Source organism: Aythya ferina, assembly GCF_964211825.1.
Source record: "Aythya ferina genome assembly, chromosome: 2".
In the NCBI taxonomy this organism is placed as follows: Eukaryota; Metazoa; Chordata; class Aves; order Anseriformes; family Anatidae; genus Aythya; species Aythya ferina.
The window spans coordinates 90775144-90793300 of NC_140297.1; the positions used below are offsets into that span (position 1 = coordinate 90775144).

At 41.7% G+C, this 18157-nt stretch overlaps 1 protein-coding gene across 9 annotated transcripts in view; it reads left to right on the forward strand.

Moving 5' to 3' along the window:
- The window catches only part of FHOD3 (formin homology 2 domain containing 3), a 394706-nt gene that overhangs the window by 16990 nt on the left and 359559 nt on the right, over window positions 1-18157 (forward strand). The window lies entirely within an intron of this gene.

Sequence of the window (18157 nt, forward strand, 5' to 3'; positions counted from 1 at the left end):
CATTTAAGTTGTGAAGATTTTAATACACTAGTTTGGTGTGGTAAAAATGACTGGTTAGTGCAATAAAACTGTATCTGGATGGACTCTTTTTCTTCTCCCCAAGTGTAAACCTCACACACTACAGGTCAGAGGAGGCATTTTTCTTGTAAATTTGAGTCATCTGAAGTGGATGCAGAGGAGTACTGGGCCGTAAGTATGGCCTTAAAGCGCAGTTCAGCTAGCCCTTCACACTGTCTTTATCCAAGAACTTCTTGTTTTATGGTGGAAAACAGCTTATGGAGTAAGTTTCTGTGGTAAAACTATTCATGTGTAAATTATAAAAATTGTTTTATTATTCAAAACAATTCGCTTCTTTCAAACACAAATACTATTTGATTACTGAACGGGTGCTTAGGTGCCTTTTCAGCACAACTGACATGCATCATGTATCCTACTTCTTGTGACTTCATACTTGTATCACCTGTTACTCCCTCCTAAGCGTGCCTTGATCATGCTGTCAAATTATTAAATATATATAAGATTAATCTCATTCTGTTTTTTACTTGTCTGCTGAATTCAGTAGTTCTTGCGCTTTCTTCTTTTTCTTGGAAAAAATACATCCTACTTGGTATTGGAGTGTGTTTTTTGTCAAGAGACATTATTTAGGCTTCTGTAGCAGTCAGCCAGCAGCTGCTGAAGTCTTTGCATGGAATTTGTTGCGTTTCTTTTATTATTGTTCTAGGCTTGGAAGCAAAAGAAATGCTGCTCCCTCTTAGATAAGGGGATACCCAAGACTATAGAGCTATGTGAAGCCTGACATATTTAAGAGTAACTCAGCACAGTGGTTTGTGCATCAAAAGTGCTCTCAGCACAAATTTAACAATATACAGTAATGAATATAGATTCCTTTCTCTTAGCATCCTGTTGAGGTTTGGGCAACCACTATGCAGTTTCCAACCAAAGAAGGGTCAGCTTATTATCATGACATCATTATTTAGTAGGCAGGGCTCTGACCTTTCAGGGGTGGAAATTACTGAATTACTTGTGTCTGCTCTTTGGAAGATGATCATAGTGTACCAGAACGGTTTATGACTTGGGAAAGGAACCTCTTGAATATTTTGTGCTAAATGTACCGCTGTTCTCAAATGTGACACGTGTCATCTGAAACTGAATTCCAGCGAAGACCGTGGTGGGAGGGAAGCCTGGATTAGCCCCTGAGAATCTGCAGGCCCATGTGTTACGGTTACATTTATATGCTGAGGTGCTCATATGCCTTTCTGCCAGATGACCCTCTGTGCACTAAAGCTGTGTAAGCTTTGTTGTTGTTGTGTGTTTTCAGTTTTCTGGTTCAGTGTCTGACCAAACTGGGTGGCTGAGGGCTGGGTTCTGTCACTGCACTGGGGCTGTTGCCTTTGCTTAGCGAGGAACCCAGCTCCTGTAGCTCATGCTGCCACTCATGTGCATGAATCTTTAAAATCTAGACCATCTTAGTAGAGTCAGGTTAAAAAAAGTACTGCTCATTTCAAATGACTGAAAACTTCAGTCCACTGATGCTTTATGACTTCAGAGTCATTGTAGATCTCACTTGTGGTGGTGGTCTGACCTCTAATTCCCTTCTGTAAGGATTGACAGGCAGTCATTGGGAAACCATAGCAGGTGTTTTGGTTTAAATTCAAGCTAATAACATGAAGCTTGAGTAAAATAAAAAAAACAACTGAACAAAAATGTAGGTGTGATTTAGCGTGATGTGGCTGTATCCTGGGGTGCATCAGGCACAACACTGCTAGCTGTTTGAGGGAAGGGATTGCCTGAATCTGCTCTGCACTGGCGTTGCCTCACCTTGAGCACTGTGTAGTTTTGGACACCACAATATAAGAAGGACATTATTATTTGATTAAAAATATTAAAGAGTATCCAAAGGAGAGCTATGAAGATAGTGAAGGGTCTGGAGGGAAAGACATGAGAAGTGGCTGAGGTCCCTTGGTTTGCTCAGCCCCGAGCAGAGCAGGCTGAGGGGAGGCCTCATGGCGGCCTGCAGCTCCCTCACGAGGGGAGGGGAGCGGAGGGGCAGGTGCTGAGCTCTGCTCTCTGGGGACAGCGACGGGACCCGAGGGAACGGCATGGAGCTGGGACAGGCTGGGGGTTAGGGAAAGGGTCTGCACACAGAAGGTGGTCAGGCACTGGGACAGGGTCCACAGGGCAGTGGTCATGGCACTGTGCCTGACAGAGTTCAAGCAGTGTTTAGACAGCGCTATCAGACACGTGGTCTGATCCTTGGGTAGACATCTATGCAGCCCAGGAGTTGGGCTTGATGACCTTTGTGGGTTCCTTCCAACCCAGGGTATTCTATGACTCTACACCCTTCTCCTGAGCGATATTTCCTTATTGAGAGTGGTATTGTTTAATATTTTTATTAATGATGTAGGTGGTGGGATTGAGTGCACCCTCAGGAGTGCTGAAGATGACACCAAGCTGAGTGATGCAGAGTGCACTTCAGAGGGATGGGATGCCATCCAGAGGGACCTTGATGGGCTTGAGAGGTGGGACCACGTGAACCTCATGAAGTTCAACAAGGCCAAGTGCGAGGTGCTGCAGCTGGGTGGGGACAATCCCAGACATGGATACAGACTGAGGGGATGAATGGATTGGGAGCAGCCTCAACGAGAAGAACTTGAGGGTAGTAGTAGATGAAAAATTGGACATGAGTATTTAGCATCTGCTTGCAGCCCAGAAACCCAGCTGTATCCCGGCCTGCATCAAAAGGAGCATGACCAGCAGTTTGAAGGAGGTGATTGTTTCCCTTTACATCCAGATCTATTATTTCCTATGAGGCTAGTAAGGCACTGGCACAGGTTTCCCAGGGAAGCGTGGATGTCCCATCCCTGGAGGTGTTCAAGGCCAGGCTGGATGGGGCCTTGGAAAACCTGGTCTGTTGGGATGTGTCCCTGCCTATTGCAGAAGGGTTGGAACAACATGGTCTTTAAGGTCACTTCCAACCCAAACTGTTCTGTGACTCTGTATTGCCTTCTCTTTGGAGAACAGTGGTCGGCTGTGCATTTATAGCCTGGCTTTATTTCTTGCAGTCTGATGGCAGCCAAATGGAGATTGAGGTGGTTGTTGCCCCAGTCTCTGCACAGAGAGTCTTGGTGAGACTGGAGTCTTGAAGATTTCTTTTAAGAAAGGGACCATCTGTTTCAGTACACCCTAACCTCAGCTTTTCTGGCATTTTGGGTGGATGTGGTCACAGACCCATCTTTTTAGGTTGAGCATAGGAAAGGGGTAGGAGGAAGGAGGAAGACAGAGACCAGCCAAGGTCCTGGAACTTAGGATCTGGTGCCTCTGTGGCCAAGATTTCAACCACTGTATGTAGGAGGTTAGTTGGTTGTTTTATTTATTTTTGGTTGTTTTTGTTTTGCCTTTTTTTTTTTCTTCCCTGGTCTAAACAGGAAAACCAGGATTGCCAAAGCTAATTGCAAGGAGCCTGACACTGAAGTTAAGAGACACTAGACAAGCTGAAATAGTAAAGCTTTCTTCTTGGGATTTCCGTCAGTCATGTGCTTGCAACATAGCTGGATTTTCTATGGCACACTGAACATGGAGTTTTATGGTTCCCCTCCAGTGTAAGGACAAGGTTACTGTTTATGTAACAATTGAAAAGTATAGCAGAAATTGACTGCAGCTCTGTACTGCAGGCTGTTTACAATCCCCTGACTATTCAATAAGTCACTTCTAAAGAAGAACCATGTTTATTCACTACTAATCAATATTTTCTTGTGGTTCAGGAATTGCTCTCAGGACAAATGAACTGTGCCTATGAACTTTTTAGGGGTTGGCATATTTAGGTCCAATTACTCCTTGGTGCAATTTCTTATTATAAATGTCATATCTAACTGAAAAAGGGGAGTAAAATAAATTTTTATTCGTATATTAAAAAGATTTCACGCCCCTATAAACATCAAAGCAAGAAGTTTAGTGCAACTCAAGGTATAACTTCTTATAATTAGTCCTAATTAGTCCTTTTTTTTTTTTTTTTTTCTTTTAATGGTATCTATCACTTTGCTACAGATCATCTTCACTGAACGCGGTCAGGCTAAATGAGAACTAATTGAGACGAGAACAAACTGCCTCCAAAGCTAAACAAAACTACACAGTGTAAGCAAGTCTGTGTGAAGCAGATTGCCAGGGTTACTCTGAGTGGAGGCAATGAAGACAACCGTGTCCAGATTTGTGGAGGAGCTGGGCTTATGGTGAGAATGTGAAGTCTGTGTGTAACTGTGCTCATGACATGGTCCCTCACTTACTCCAGAGGTGCAGGATGCTTTTTTTTTGTTTGTTTGCTTCCTGCAAATCAGGGCCTTGATTTCTTGTGCTGCTGAGGAAGAATGGTCTAAAATAAGCAAGACAAAGCTGCAAAAAGTAGTGATATCCTTTTCTTAGATGGGTATGAGAGCCTTTTCTCAGGTCTGAAGTAGAAATAAGATACCTTGCTGGCCTGAATGCTGGGCATGCTTGCTGATAGTTTAACTGGATCATGTTAACACACTAAACAATTAGAGAAGATGGCTGATAACTGCGGTGCAGAGACAATGTTAGCAAAGGTAGTTGGCTCCTGTATTGGTGGAAAGGCATCATCTGTTGCCTGTAAGGCACTGGGAAGCTACCTGTTGATAGGGAGATGCAAACTGGGGACATGACATATTGGCTACTGAAAAATCATGATCAGGGGTTATGCATTTTAGCACTTAATAATGTCAGGACCCATAAAACACTCCATAAATCCACAGCGAAACTGTCTGCTCAAAGTAGTCATTTACAAGACATTTTATATAAAGGAGAACAAGCCCTCGTTTTGACCTACCTCATCTAATTGCAAATGGAGATCATGCAGTTTTTAATTATGTTATTTCTGACAAATTTTGTCTTCATTGGTGTGCCAAGTAAGAATAAAGAACGTGCAATGTACAAGGACTAGGAAGACTTACTTGCTCACTTGTTTACTCTGCCAAATGATCCTAAAGCCAGCTGCAATGGGTGCAGTTTGCACCCGTAATCTTGGATACATTTATAATAAACCCATATGGAGATTATTGGGGGGAGAGAGAATATTCATGGCTCTCGTGTAGAAAAAATAAGTTTGGACTCAGAGATACCTGAGACATCTGGAAGGGCCGTGAGTTTCCTGGTGAAAAACCTTCTCAGTGAAACATCTGGGGCTTATTTCTCTGCCTAAACCAAATAACCTGAAAACTGTTTGAAGCATGTATTTAAACTTAAAAGCTAGCAGGATGTTTTTTTCTACCAATGAATGCTTTAGGGAAAATAAAAAAGAAAAAAAAAATACTACTGATGCAAAATTTAAAGTATCATTTAAAAAAAAAGGTAGGAATGGCTTTTTGTGTGCATAGTTGCTCTTTACACTGCAGCATTGCTCAGAAAATGTTTCCTGATTTTTTTTTTTTTTTTTTTGTGGAGAAGAAAAGTATATTTTTAATTTCTTCCTTTGAACTTTTCTTCACGCATGACAAAAAGGCACATTCCTCTTCTGTTTTAGCATGACTGAGTCAGCTATTCCTTGCCTGGCCAAGCTGAACAACCATAGCTGTTGTTTGCGTTTTAGCTGGACTTCACAATGGCTTTTGGATCATCGGAAACATCCTACTACTCAGGTTGTCAGCAGTTTTCCCATCTGTGAATCTTTTCTGGTTCCTGAGTGTTTTTTTTTTTTTTTCCCCCCCTTTTGGATGACAGCTAGCATGGTCTTGAGCGTTGCCACTCACTTTTTAAGTTGTGGTTTGGTTGGTGGGTTTTCTCTTGTTTTGTTTTTGTGGTGTGGGGAACAAGACCTCAGTGGGAGCAAGCGCAGGCACTGGTAGTATGCACCCACATGGCGTGGGAGTGCTGTGGGTGCCCACATTTGCTGCAGCCCCTAAGTGCCTGCAGAGTTTCTGAACTTGTTCCTCTTTTGCTGATGGCCTCCTGAGAGCATCCTCAATATCTGGTCCTTTTAAATAGAGCGGAGCTAGCTTTCTTTGCAACAGGGGAGGAGGATTCAGGCGCTGAAAGCCTCCCCAGACAAAGGTTTGGGCTGCCCCGCATACTGAAAGGACCTGTTTCTTATTTCCCTGGCACGCGGCTGGAGCAGATGACATCATCCCGTTGGAGCTGATAGAGTTACACCGGTGTATAAATCCTGAGATTAGCATGGTACCAAAGACCTTCATGCTTTGCAGACTGCTATTGTTTTTATGCTTTTTTTGGTTTTACGGAACTGTTCAAGAGTTTTGCATCTGTCCTCTTACTGTGTAGTGTAAGACAGCTTCACCAAGCTAAGCTACTCTTCCCACTTGAAGGACTGCTTTTAAATTAATTGGCAAACAAAAGTACCATGAATTAAACAGAGCTTTGTGCTTCATATTTCAGTTCTTGATTGTAGCTAGCTCAAGCTGGTGTGTGTGAGCTATTTGAGACACTTACCCATAGCAAATGGAACTGGAAGGATGAACAGCTACAGCTCTGAGGTAAAGAAAGCTTAGATTAGTTAGATTTTGAGTTGTAATAGCAGTTAAGCTCATACTGACAATAAACTAGTTCTTGATGTAATTCTTAGTGAAATCAATACCAAAGAGAGACTAATAGCTGTCCTTTTTTAGTTGACTGTGTTATTTATTTGTGTTTTAGGATTGTACTGTGTTTTTTTTCTTTTTTTTTTAATTAAAACAGCAAAGAGAGCATCATGACTATAGAGGGAATACAAAAAGTAAGTAGTGTGGAAGGGAAATGTATTTTATTCATTATCGTTAACTAACACAGTGCTTTATCTAGCATAAAGCAGTATATAATTACCCTTTCTTCTTACATGAGAATTGTACTTCTGGTTTCAGACTTCTGAGAATGCAGCAAGTACCAAAAGGCCTTGCTTAGAGAGGAGGAAGGATCTTGTGGTGAATGCCCCGATCTAAGGATCGGGGAAACATTTGCTCTTTGTGAATGTGCCAAAATCTTGCTCCGTGTCTATGGGCTAACCACTTCAGGATTGGTTCAACTCTAAGTGTGACTCTTCACACAGTTTAAAAATTACTCGTAACTTTTGCTCCAAACTGCAAGGACTGGGCATGTTTCTCCATGTGAAAAGCTTCACTCTTCTCTGCTTTTAATATTGAAGATGTCTTCTCTAAATAGTTAACAAACTGACTGCTTTATAACCACCTTTGCATTCTCATTGAGCTCTGAAGCATAAATCAGTGTTTATTGCAGCTTTTTTTTTTTTTTGCCAAAGAACAGCCCTCCATCACAGCTGGGAAATCCCTGGATTTGTATGATGTGAGTGTAGTGTTTCTGCACCTTCTGGGAAATAACTAAGCAGCAAGTGCATACAGCTTCAGGGTGTGTGTGTATGATACAATATTCCAAGTGACTGTGCTACAGGTAGCTGTGAGGAACACTTGAACTCAAACGTTTATCAAGGTTTATGTGTGGTACAAAATGTTGCCCCAAATAATTTGGGATTAGAGAGGTTTGTACAGTCTAGGTATACTCCTAAATAACATTTTCCCCAATCAACTTAGGTGTCTCTAAAATAATTTTGACAGCATAGTCCTCAAAAGATGTCCACACTGTCTCCTCTGTCCTTACTATTTTCTAGATACTTAGAAATTTGTTCTTCCGTAAAACATTGGCTTTGGTGACAAGTCAGCATCAGGCATTTCCAACCAGGTGCTCCTGGGCTGTTTCAGTAGCTTGCTGTTGTGTTGCAGGGAAAGCCTTGTCAGGACTTGGATGTTCAGTGGTCTGTGTCAGAAGGAACCACAGGAAGGCTGTTGCAAGTGAAGGACAGTGGACTATGGTATGGAGATGGAGCTGGGCTTTAAAGCTGAGAAGTGCCAAGGCCTTGGCTAATGACAGCATTTAGGTACATAAAGCTGCTGCGTGCATTTGGTCTTGTATGAATAAGTAGAAATTCTCAGCATCTCTTCTGAAGGCAAATAGATTTGGAATCAACCAACTAGACATGCGCAAGCTTAATTCAGTAAGGACTGCAAAAAATAAAACCTCTTCAGTCTTAGCGGGTTTGACCCATATTACCTATTAAAACTACTATTACTGTGTTTTATTTTGGTAGCTCAAATGTTTTAAAAAAAAAAAAAATAAATAGAAGTTGGGAGCAGGCACTGGAGTCAAGGACCCCATGAATATTCATTTATAGGAGCTTTCATGCTTATAACAAAGTGCAGGCATGTTCTGGTTCTCTTGTGCATAGGAAAAAAAAGTGATAACTGTGGCAGTGATCTCTTACAGTAGCTGTACCAGATGGTTCAGAGGGATATTTGAGCGCTACCATAATGGATAAATTTAAATAATAGGTATTGGATGCCTGTTGTCTTGAAGCATACATGTTTTATATGCTCTTAATTATGAAGTAGTTTTCGAATTTCTAGAAGCATTTAATTGCATTTGATCTCTAAGCTTTGAACTCTAATTATAAGCTTTTATTGGCCCATTTTGTACTGTATTTAAGTCTCACTTTTAACTAGTTTCATAGTTTTTCATTAATTTATTCCTTTGTTCTGTAAAAGTCTGAGCATAATGAGCATAATGGACTTTATTTTTTTTTAGCTTTTCAGTACCATCATCCTCTCAGTTTTTTCTAAGCTATCTCAGTTGTTTTGTTCTCTTACAGCATGGACTAGTCCTCACTGTTACCACTTAAAGCTTGTTCACTTCTAGGGAAAATAGATCAGGATTTGTTGCTGAAGCCATTTGTATTTAGCTATGTTCTCTGTATGCCTTTTGAAACAGGACGGTCAGAGTGTAAATGAGGGATGAATACTTGATATATGTCCGATGATAATACTACACTCATCGTTTACTTACAGAGTTGTATTTTGCTTGTAACTGGGTTTGAGTGTGTGGTTTTCTGTTTGAGTATTGTTAAGTCATGCTCCTAATGAATGCCAAAGTTCTCTTTTGTTTTCCTATTCTGGTCCAGGCAGCTCTTTTAAAGCTGGGGCTTGAAACTGCTGCTTGGCAGCTACTCAAACGGAAGGAAAAATGGATGGTAAAAAAAAAAAATAAAATAGGTGAAGCACAAGTGCCAAATAAATTCTGCTTAAGGGTAAAAAACTTCAGATCCCTTTTGCTTTTATAAATTTGGGAGTAGGAGTTAAAAGAATCTGCAAGGTCCATGATTCTTTACCATTTGTCTACTGCTCTCTATTGAATTTCATTCTCATAAACTTCTTAATCATGCTCTTTTAATGATTTTTACAGTTGACGTTAAAGGTTTTGTGATTCAAAACTTAAGAGTCAGTGTAAGTATCAGAAAGAGTTGATGACAGTAGTCATTAGAGCAGTTGTTAATAGACAAAATCTTTCACCTAACCCTCCAGGATTCAGGTTGTGTCTGAAAAATGGTTCCGTTGACAAGTGCGTGATGTTTTCTTCAGTGATGCTGCCATACTTTATTTTTTTCTTTCACGTTTCTGTATTTTTTTTTCCCTTGGTGTTAATGTGTTTAACACAATGCACTTTCCTGTACATTAACCCAAAGGGTTGTGCCCTTTTTTTTAAATAGCTAACCAGAATCCTCCAAGACAAATTTTGACTATAATGAAAGATAGTTTACCCTGGGCTTCCTGTTTCCACTAGTGACTCTCTTTGACTATCATTAACTCTAAATCTCCCCTGATTTGGCTCTCTGAAACTTGTAAATTTTGCCAGGACTGCTGTCAGGTCCTCTCTCACTTAGGCTGTCTTGTTTTCCCCCAAACCTCCCTGTTCCATATTTCCAAATGGCCTGATATCTTGTCTCTTCTTTCCCTGTTTTCCTTACTTTTAACTTCTCATTGAGGAGGAATTAAAGATGCAAACACTGTTCTCTAAAATACTGGTTTGAAGCAGAGCTGATCTCAGGACTGATGTTCCAGCTGCCCTGTATATGAAAGGGTGCAGATGTGGGTCATGTGGCTGTGAACACAGAGTGCTTGTGGGGTTTTGGTGTCTTGTTTTTTGTGGTATGCTGTCTACTAGGTGCTTAGCCACTGCTTCAATGAAACCACTGCTAAAGATGGATTGCGATTTACTGCTTACTGCGTCCTTGCTGCGTCCCTGTGAACTGTGCAGGTGGTGGTGTGGCAGTCGAGTATTTTAGTTTTGTGATGAGGTAGTGAGCAACACATAGCGTGCCATGTGCAAGTAGAGTAGCAGAGGTGGAAGTGCTAGCATGAAGCCTGAGTCTTCAGCTGCAAACTGGAGGGTGCTGGGAGACAGCTTGTTCGTAGGGACATGTGTTAAAAGGCTGCAAATCCTTGATTCATTCTGTGACATCACTTTAAAAGTATTTCTTAAATATGATGTATTTTACAGTTTGTAGTTCAATAAGTACAGAAAAAGCAGTTTGAAGTTTTGTCAGGAGTTCAGTACAATTTTTGCTTCCTTGCCTTATCTTTAAAAGAATGATTTCTGTGGTTTCCTACACACACAAGTTTGAACAAAAGATTCCTCAGATGATAAACTCCATTGAAGCTAATCCTTTCCCTCCTCCTCTCCCTTTTCTTGACCTATCTGCTGCTTAGAGATTATTTCCATTTCCCTGGATACCTTCACAGTAATTCCAACCAAATGGTAATGAGAGCATGTCAGCTGTAGGCATCCCCTGTGTACCAGCCAAAAAGCGGTATAGGCTTCCAAATAAAGGCTCCTGTTCTTATGGCTGCTCTCCTTTTTGTTTGGCTGAAGACATACTTAACCACGAAGGCCAGAAGAGCTAGCTAGCTCTTTGTGTTTGTAGTGAGGAAAAGCTGAACAAGGATGGGGAAAAGCAATGGAAGAATTGAGGTGCCAAAAAGTTAATGAGCAGATGCAGAGGTTAGCTTTTTAGCATCGTTGTATGTTCATTATCTTTACCGTGAGAAAACTAGAAATGCAGTATGTTTTTCTGGCTTAAAAAGCTGGAGAGATTTTTGGTCGAAACAATTTCACTTTGAGCTGTGCTGTTGGCTGTTTGGTTCGTGTGTTGTCTCTAATTTAACTTAAAATGATTAAATTAGGCAGGGGAGGAACGTGCGTCAGTTCTCATGCAGAATGAAATTTTGCGTGGTTCTTATGCAGAATCTCAATTATTTCTAACGTCTTCTGGTTACTTTGTTCGTACTAAACATTTCAGTAGCCCCCATCTCTAGGTGAATTTAATTTGCTTTCTTGTTCCACGCTTGTTGACATTTTGAGCACTCGCACGCTTCCCAGCAATGCTCGTGTGGCTACTGATGGAAGCCCTGGTGTCTTGTTTGGAAGCAGGTACTCCAGTAAACTCTGAACGGCTCCCCGTGGAGCACTGTGTTAAAAGGGGTCACAACGTGAAAGCTCTGGTGAGTCGGCATAATCCACTGCCTAGGAACTGCAACAGGTACGTGTCCGTGCATTATGCTTTCACTGCGATGCCTTGCCTGTGTTTGAGACCCCCGAAATAGCACAGCTCCAGAGTTTTGAACTCTGAACTTCCTTTTGTTATTCTTAAGTCGAACCCATAATATTAATGTAACAGCTTTCAGTGTTTGTTTTCAGTTTCTTTGTTATTTCAGCAGAGTATTTGTATTGGCAGCGTGTTGTTGCAGTGGCTCTCTAGGATCTCACGTGGCATTAATGTTTCGCTTCGTGCGCTGTCGTACCTGACCCCAGCAGTACTCGGTGGCGTCAGCCAGGCCTGAGAGAAAAGCTGCTGTTTCAGACGAGGACTACAGGCTACATATGAAATACCAACATATTTTCATCTTGGAGTAGTAGTTCCTTTCAAAGGAATTGTGCTCTGACTGCCCTATGCCTGGTCACGCAAACCTGCAGCCTGTACTTCGCGTAGGTGCCATCGATGAAACTGTGTGTAAGCTCTTCAACATGCACAGGGGCTGTGGAGCAGTTTGACAATTAGTGTGCTAAAAAGTTAACCAAAGGTGCGTTAGCATTAATAGTTATTCCTACGAACTGTACTAATTGCTCTTGAGGTGCCAAAACACTGGAGAATGCTGTTATGCCTGCTAAATTAGATGAAAGGTCAATGGTCTAGCAAACAAGTTTCTTTCCCTAGCCTTGAAATGGGTACGGAGGAGTGGAGTGAGTTTAGTAGGGTTCGGAAACTTTGCCGAATTTTGGGAGCAGAGCCTTCTTTAGAAGTAGCCATCTGTACAGAACCTGTGGCTGAGCTTAACTTGAAAACTCTGACCTCTTGGAAGTATGGACTTTAAAATAAATTAAGTACATGGAGAAGAAAATACAAAACTATTAAAAAAAAAAAAAGTATTGGGTGGGAAGAAGTTTAAAGTTTTGTTTTAAGCAATTGCAGTGGAGTTGCTGAGAGCATTGAGATTTTTAGATGAAGTTTCAGCGATTGTATGCTGTGTTGGGTGTCTGTCAGACTGGAAGATGAGAGTAGTTCTTAGCATACACCATTCATTTTGAGTGCTAACATCTGGCTTACAGATTACTTGCTCTCATTTCATCTCATTGATGTCAAGCTTTGTACCTAAGATAGATCATGCAGCATCACTCCTGAGCTGGATGCTTTGGTCTCTTTTGTTATATTACCTCATGACTGGCATGTGCATGTCCATGGCATTCCTACTCTTACAAGAAGGAAGGAATCGAGGCCCTTGGCCAGAGGGTAGCTGGTAGCAGCTCTGAAGGCAGGTAGGTGGGTTGCATGTGGGATGCGTTCAGACCATCCCCTTGTTTCATTTCTCTGTAAGAACTAACAGAGACAGTGATGCTGTTATGTCTTACAAGGCTAGCAATGTGCAAATGCAGAAAACTTATGTCTGGTGATCCATACTAAAATTTCAAAAACACTAAAATGTGATGCCATCTGAATAGAGTATGGTCATTCTCCATTTGAAGCTCAGCTGTGGGTGAGAGCATTAAATATTGATTTGCACCATTTTGGTTTCTGTAGTTTTCTTAGGAATACATAATATGTTTGGTAAGCAGGCAGAGCTGGTTTTTTTTTTTTCACATTTTTGCTGAGTAGAAATAGTTGTTTTGTTTTGTTTTTTAACAACAAAAAAATAGGGGTAAAGGGATGAGATGGCAAAGCAGAGGGAAAACTGGCATTTGTAGGCCGTGGTAACAGGATTGCCATCCCAGTAGAAGCAGCTGAACCGGAAAGGAGCACCTTTTAAAACTGTGTAGCTGGAATGTGCAAATGTGTAAAGCAAAACAAGGCTTTGGATTTAAAAATGGAAAACTGAGTGTTTTTATTATCACCCATTCCACCTATTCTGCAAAGCATCCTGTAGGTGAGTAAGGAGCACGCCAACACTAATAGGAACAATTACCACCAAATGATGTTTAAATGAAAGATGAGCTAAGACATTTGAGTAAGATAAGGATTTTCTGAGTCTGTGCCAGAAGCTAGAACTGAAGAGGGATTTTATTTCTACAGTTTGTACCGGATTATTCCAACTTTTTTTTTTCTTTAAGGCATTTCCTTTCCCCCTCATTCTGGAAACAACAAAATGAGCAAAATAATCTGCCCAGTAACTTTAGCTAGAATTACTAGAAACTTGGTGAATCTGATGTAGTTCCAGCTGGTGGCTGAGGAGTCGAGCAGTTTTATTTTCCAGCGTTACCACACAAGTTATCAAATTTATCCTTCGAACTCATAATGTAGGCCTCTTCGCACTGTGAATGGGACTTGTTTGCTATCTGAACTGGATCTCTGAGTGGTGCCTACATTTATTTAAATGGAAGATAAAATCAAGAAGGTGTTTGGAGCTGTCTTTGCACACGCTTGCTGTTGACTTGTCAATGCCTTATGGTTTGGGAGACGTGAGCAGCCACTTGGCCAAAATCTGAGTGGATTCTCGGGGTGAGGGAATAGCAGCTCCCCAAGACTGGTTGTTGAAAAATGCACTGATGTGGTCTCTGAACAAACAGTGAAGAGAAGCTTTTTTAATGGTTTGTGGTTCTGCTGTTGTGATTTCTGAAAAGCAGGGAGGGTGCATGTGGCATTTCCACTGCCCTTAACCTTTGCCAGCCTATACTGCCTTGGGACGGAGGGGTTAAAACAAGACGAAGGAAGGGAAGCCCACCTGGGACATCTGCTAATCTCGCAGAGCCCTGTGGAGGAAGAGAAAGCAGACTTCCAGAAGTTTCTCTTGGCACAGTATGGTGCACGTTGCCTCTGTGTTGAGGCATTTACCCGCAGGCTTCTTGATCAAGATGGCCGGTGCGTGCGGGGGGGTGCTTGTGAGGCAGACCCTGGCGCTCGGCCTACGCGTGGCCTGCTTCACGCGCCTGTGCTCCCCTCTTGTGGCCGCCAACACCTCGCTTTCAGTGTTTCTCTTGGATCATGAGGAGGAGTTGAAAACAACGACTAAACTCTGGCTTTTCTTTGTTTTCATTCAACCAGTTCCTCTTGTAGGGTCTGAAGGCAGCAGTAGTCACTTACCGGCATCGTGTGACTGGTGGATGGTTGTCTTGCTGTGCTGCTGCTTTTTTTGTTTGCTTTTGTTTGCCCTTACAGTAACTTGATCCTTAAGCTGTAAAATTCAGTGATCACAGAATGGCTAGGGTTGGAAGGGATCCTAAGGATCATCTCGTTCCACCTCCCACCAGACCAGGTTGCTCAAAGCCCCATCCAGCCTGGCCTTGAACACCTCCAGGGTTGGGGCATCCACAGCTACTCCGGGCAGCCTGTGCCAGGGCCTCACCACCCTCTGGATGAAGAATTTCCTCCTAACATCTAATCTAAATCCATGAAATGGCGAGCCTTCCTGTTGCACAACAAGGGCTTCTTTGTGATTTTTCTCCTCAATGAACAGAAATGGGTGTTATCTCTTCCTTCAGGTCACTGTGTAAAACAAAGCGAAAGTCATTGCCTGTGTACTGTCATCAAACTATTTTGAGTCCTGTGAAGTTCAGTGGCCTTGCAATGCAGATGATTTTGGCCCCATGGGCTGAGGGACTAGACAAAACTGACTGAATTTGGTTCCCTGTGGAAGATAATGACTGACTGAGCTTCTGTGCCAGGTTCTTTGTTTCCTGGTGGCCCATAAGGAGCACTTGCAAGAGATGCTGGCTTGACATTGCCCTGCCTGTGTGATTTCATGGGGCAAGTGGGTAACGTTTGGGCTCATGGGGACCCCCCAAGGGCAGGGCAAAGGAGCTCAGCAGGGCTGACCTCGCTCTGCCCACTCCTGGCCAAGGACTGAGGGCAGGACACCTCTCCTCGGGTATGGTGTGCTGGAGCTTCCCTCTGGCAGCGTTAAATGTTAAAGCAGTTAAATGGCAGCGGATGAGGGATTAGTAAACGCTGGTTTTAAGTGTTCTGGTATTTTAACAGCTTAATCAGTTTGTTTGCTTTTGCTTAATTATTTGTGTTCAGCGTAACTATAAGCTTGTAGTATAACTATTGCTCATACTCTTACAGTCTTCTTATGTTCTTCCTGTTCCTTTTTCTTACATTTCCCTGATATAATTATCTGTGGGAAAACTCTATTTCAGGGTTATTTAAAGAATTTCTGATTGTGGTGATGACTCACTGGGGCATCGATAAAAATTTCTTCTGATGAAACTATCATTCTGTTTCAATTTTTTTTTAAAGCTTTTGAGTACTTTGGTGGAAACAATTAAAAGACGACAAACTTTTACGATGCACAAAATAGAAATTGTAAATGTCACCTTGACTACTTTGTTGTTATATTGCATAAAATTTTTGGCTCTTCTGGGCAACACACAGGTGTGATGGAAAAAAGCGATTAATGATTTGAAAGGACTGGCAAGAGAGATTTTAGAAAAATTTGCATTTTATGTTTATGGAAAAAAAAAAAAAGGCCTTGCAGCAGTAGTATTAACAAGTTGAGCAGCTCAACAACAACAAAATGCTTGTCTGAGCTTTGGGACCAGTAGGGAATACTGAAGAGTCAAAAAGAATAGTAAAGAATAAAGTGAAATAAACAGAAATAACTTCTAAAAAGTTGAATAGCCATCTTGTTCATGGTTATGGAAAACAGCTCTATTAAATATTTTTGAAAGACTCTTTATGGATTCTGCCTTTTGATCATTCTTGGAGAAGATGTGTGCTAATAAAGATTTTTAATGTGAATTGTGATCAATGGGAAGAGCATGTCCGAAATGAGCTAGATAGAAGCTGTCTGCAAGGGTCACCAGAGATGGGAAGAAGTCATATGTGTTAGATAAACATGGAATTAACACAGAACAGAGGGGAGAGACCTAACATCTTGAATTGCTACTAATAAGCACTAATGAGTGAACATTGGCCAGCCTTTGTGTTGAAAAAGGCAGGCGATTTACTAATTAAAAAAAAAAATCATAAGGTAACAAATCTGTGTGTTCTATCTATAAAATACAAGTACTGGTGAAGCTTGAAAGGGAAGATGCGAAGCAGCATAATGACCCTATGTAAGGGTGATTCCAGAGTTTATTGCATTAGTTCTTGCTGCTTTTCAGAGTGTTGTTTTGCTCCTTTTCATGTCTGTGTGTACACAAGCAAGAGAGACTTTTCTGGCAAGATTCACTGTTAAGTAAGGGAAATAAAAGATACAGTAATGGAAGAAATTGCAGTCACTCCTATTAATGGATAAATGGATACTGCGAACAACGCTTTAAAGCCTGGGTGAATACTATGTTGAGCTGAAACTATGGAGATGAGATGAAAATAGGTAGAATGCGCTATTTTCCTTTATCTTGTACGCGAAGTACTTCCTGTTCTCATCATGCTTTTTATACACTAAAGTCAGAAGACATTAGTAAGGCACTGTTCCTTTTCCCTAATTGTGCAGTATAATTGGGAATTGTGGGCAAATCTCCTAATCTCCATAGTGACAGCAGAACATTTATCTAATTAGTAGTTTGCCTTTTGGCATTACTTTGAATAAATTAGCATTTCATTTGATATCCTGGGCTACTGGGAAAAAGTTTCCCAGAGCAGTATTTAGTCTTTCTTCTCCAAAGAGTGTATTTTGAATTAGCATAGGTTAATAATATCCTTTGTACCCAGGGAGATGCAGAATAGTAATACTGTTGTAATTCTTAATATCAGGGAGCTGGGCCTGGAGGTGCTTTTCTTTCTTTAATCCCCAGGAGTCAGGGTGAGAACTCATGCTGCATTATTTGGTGTGCTTACTCTTTCACTGAGGGGGAAAAAAGAGAAAAGAAAAAGTGGAACAGGTTCAAATGCAGCTTCACCTCTTCCCTCTATCCTTTCCGTTCTCCAGAAAATGAACTTTTTCTTGCAAGCTGTAAACAGTGCTCAGCACAGTGATGTGGGCTACCTCAAAAGTCGTGTTCTATCAGTTGCACGTTAAAAAGTTGCTCTTCTGCAGGACTACCAATGCAGCTAATCCAGAATGACCCTGAGAAGACTTCTGGTGTTTTTCTTGGACAGGTGATAAACAGGTGGTTCATCTTAGATGGAGTTTCAACTATTTTCTAATGTTAAAAGTGTCATTTCTTTGACTCATTGGATGCTTCGGACCCTTGCTAACCCCTTCTAAGAACTGGTTTCCACCTGCAATAGCAGGTTGGTATGGTGAGAATTGTTCTTCTCTTCCCAAAGTGGTCTCTGCCGTGGGGCTGCAAGTTCATCCACCCTCCAAAAAAAGCAACTATGACAGTGGTAGGGTTGAGAGGTATGCAATGGAGCAGTCATCTTGTTTTGCCACAGCCAGAGGGAGGAAGTGTCTTCTGTTTGGCACGTCAACCTGAGGCTGGATTGTATATCTAGTAATGTGAAACACCTGGGGCTACAATACTGCTGAACTTGGAACTGGTTACAGAAGGACCCCAGCACTGTGACACACCGAGGTCCCCAGCAGTTTTTGTCAGACTGGGCTCCGTGATGGCAGCTCCTCTGCTTCTGGGCAGGGTTTCCCAGGGTGTCTGAGGTGGACGGTCACTTCTTCCCGACCAGGAAGGTACGACACCCTGTATTTCCACCTGCCCTTTTTCTTGTTTCCCTGCCTTGGGAAGGGATTTTCCTTGTTTCTTGTAATTTGGCACTGGGCCGTCATGGTGAGAGAGAAGTTCGTGTTGCTTCTTAGCTCTTCCTTCAGGCTTTTTAAGTTACAAATTATCGTAGTGACCAAGCATTATCTAGTGAACGTGGACTTGGGATTGTGTACAATGTCTAACATCACTCTCTTCTACTTCCAACATATGGTTTGTTTTAGGG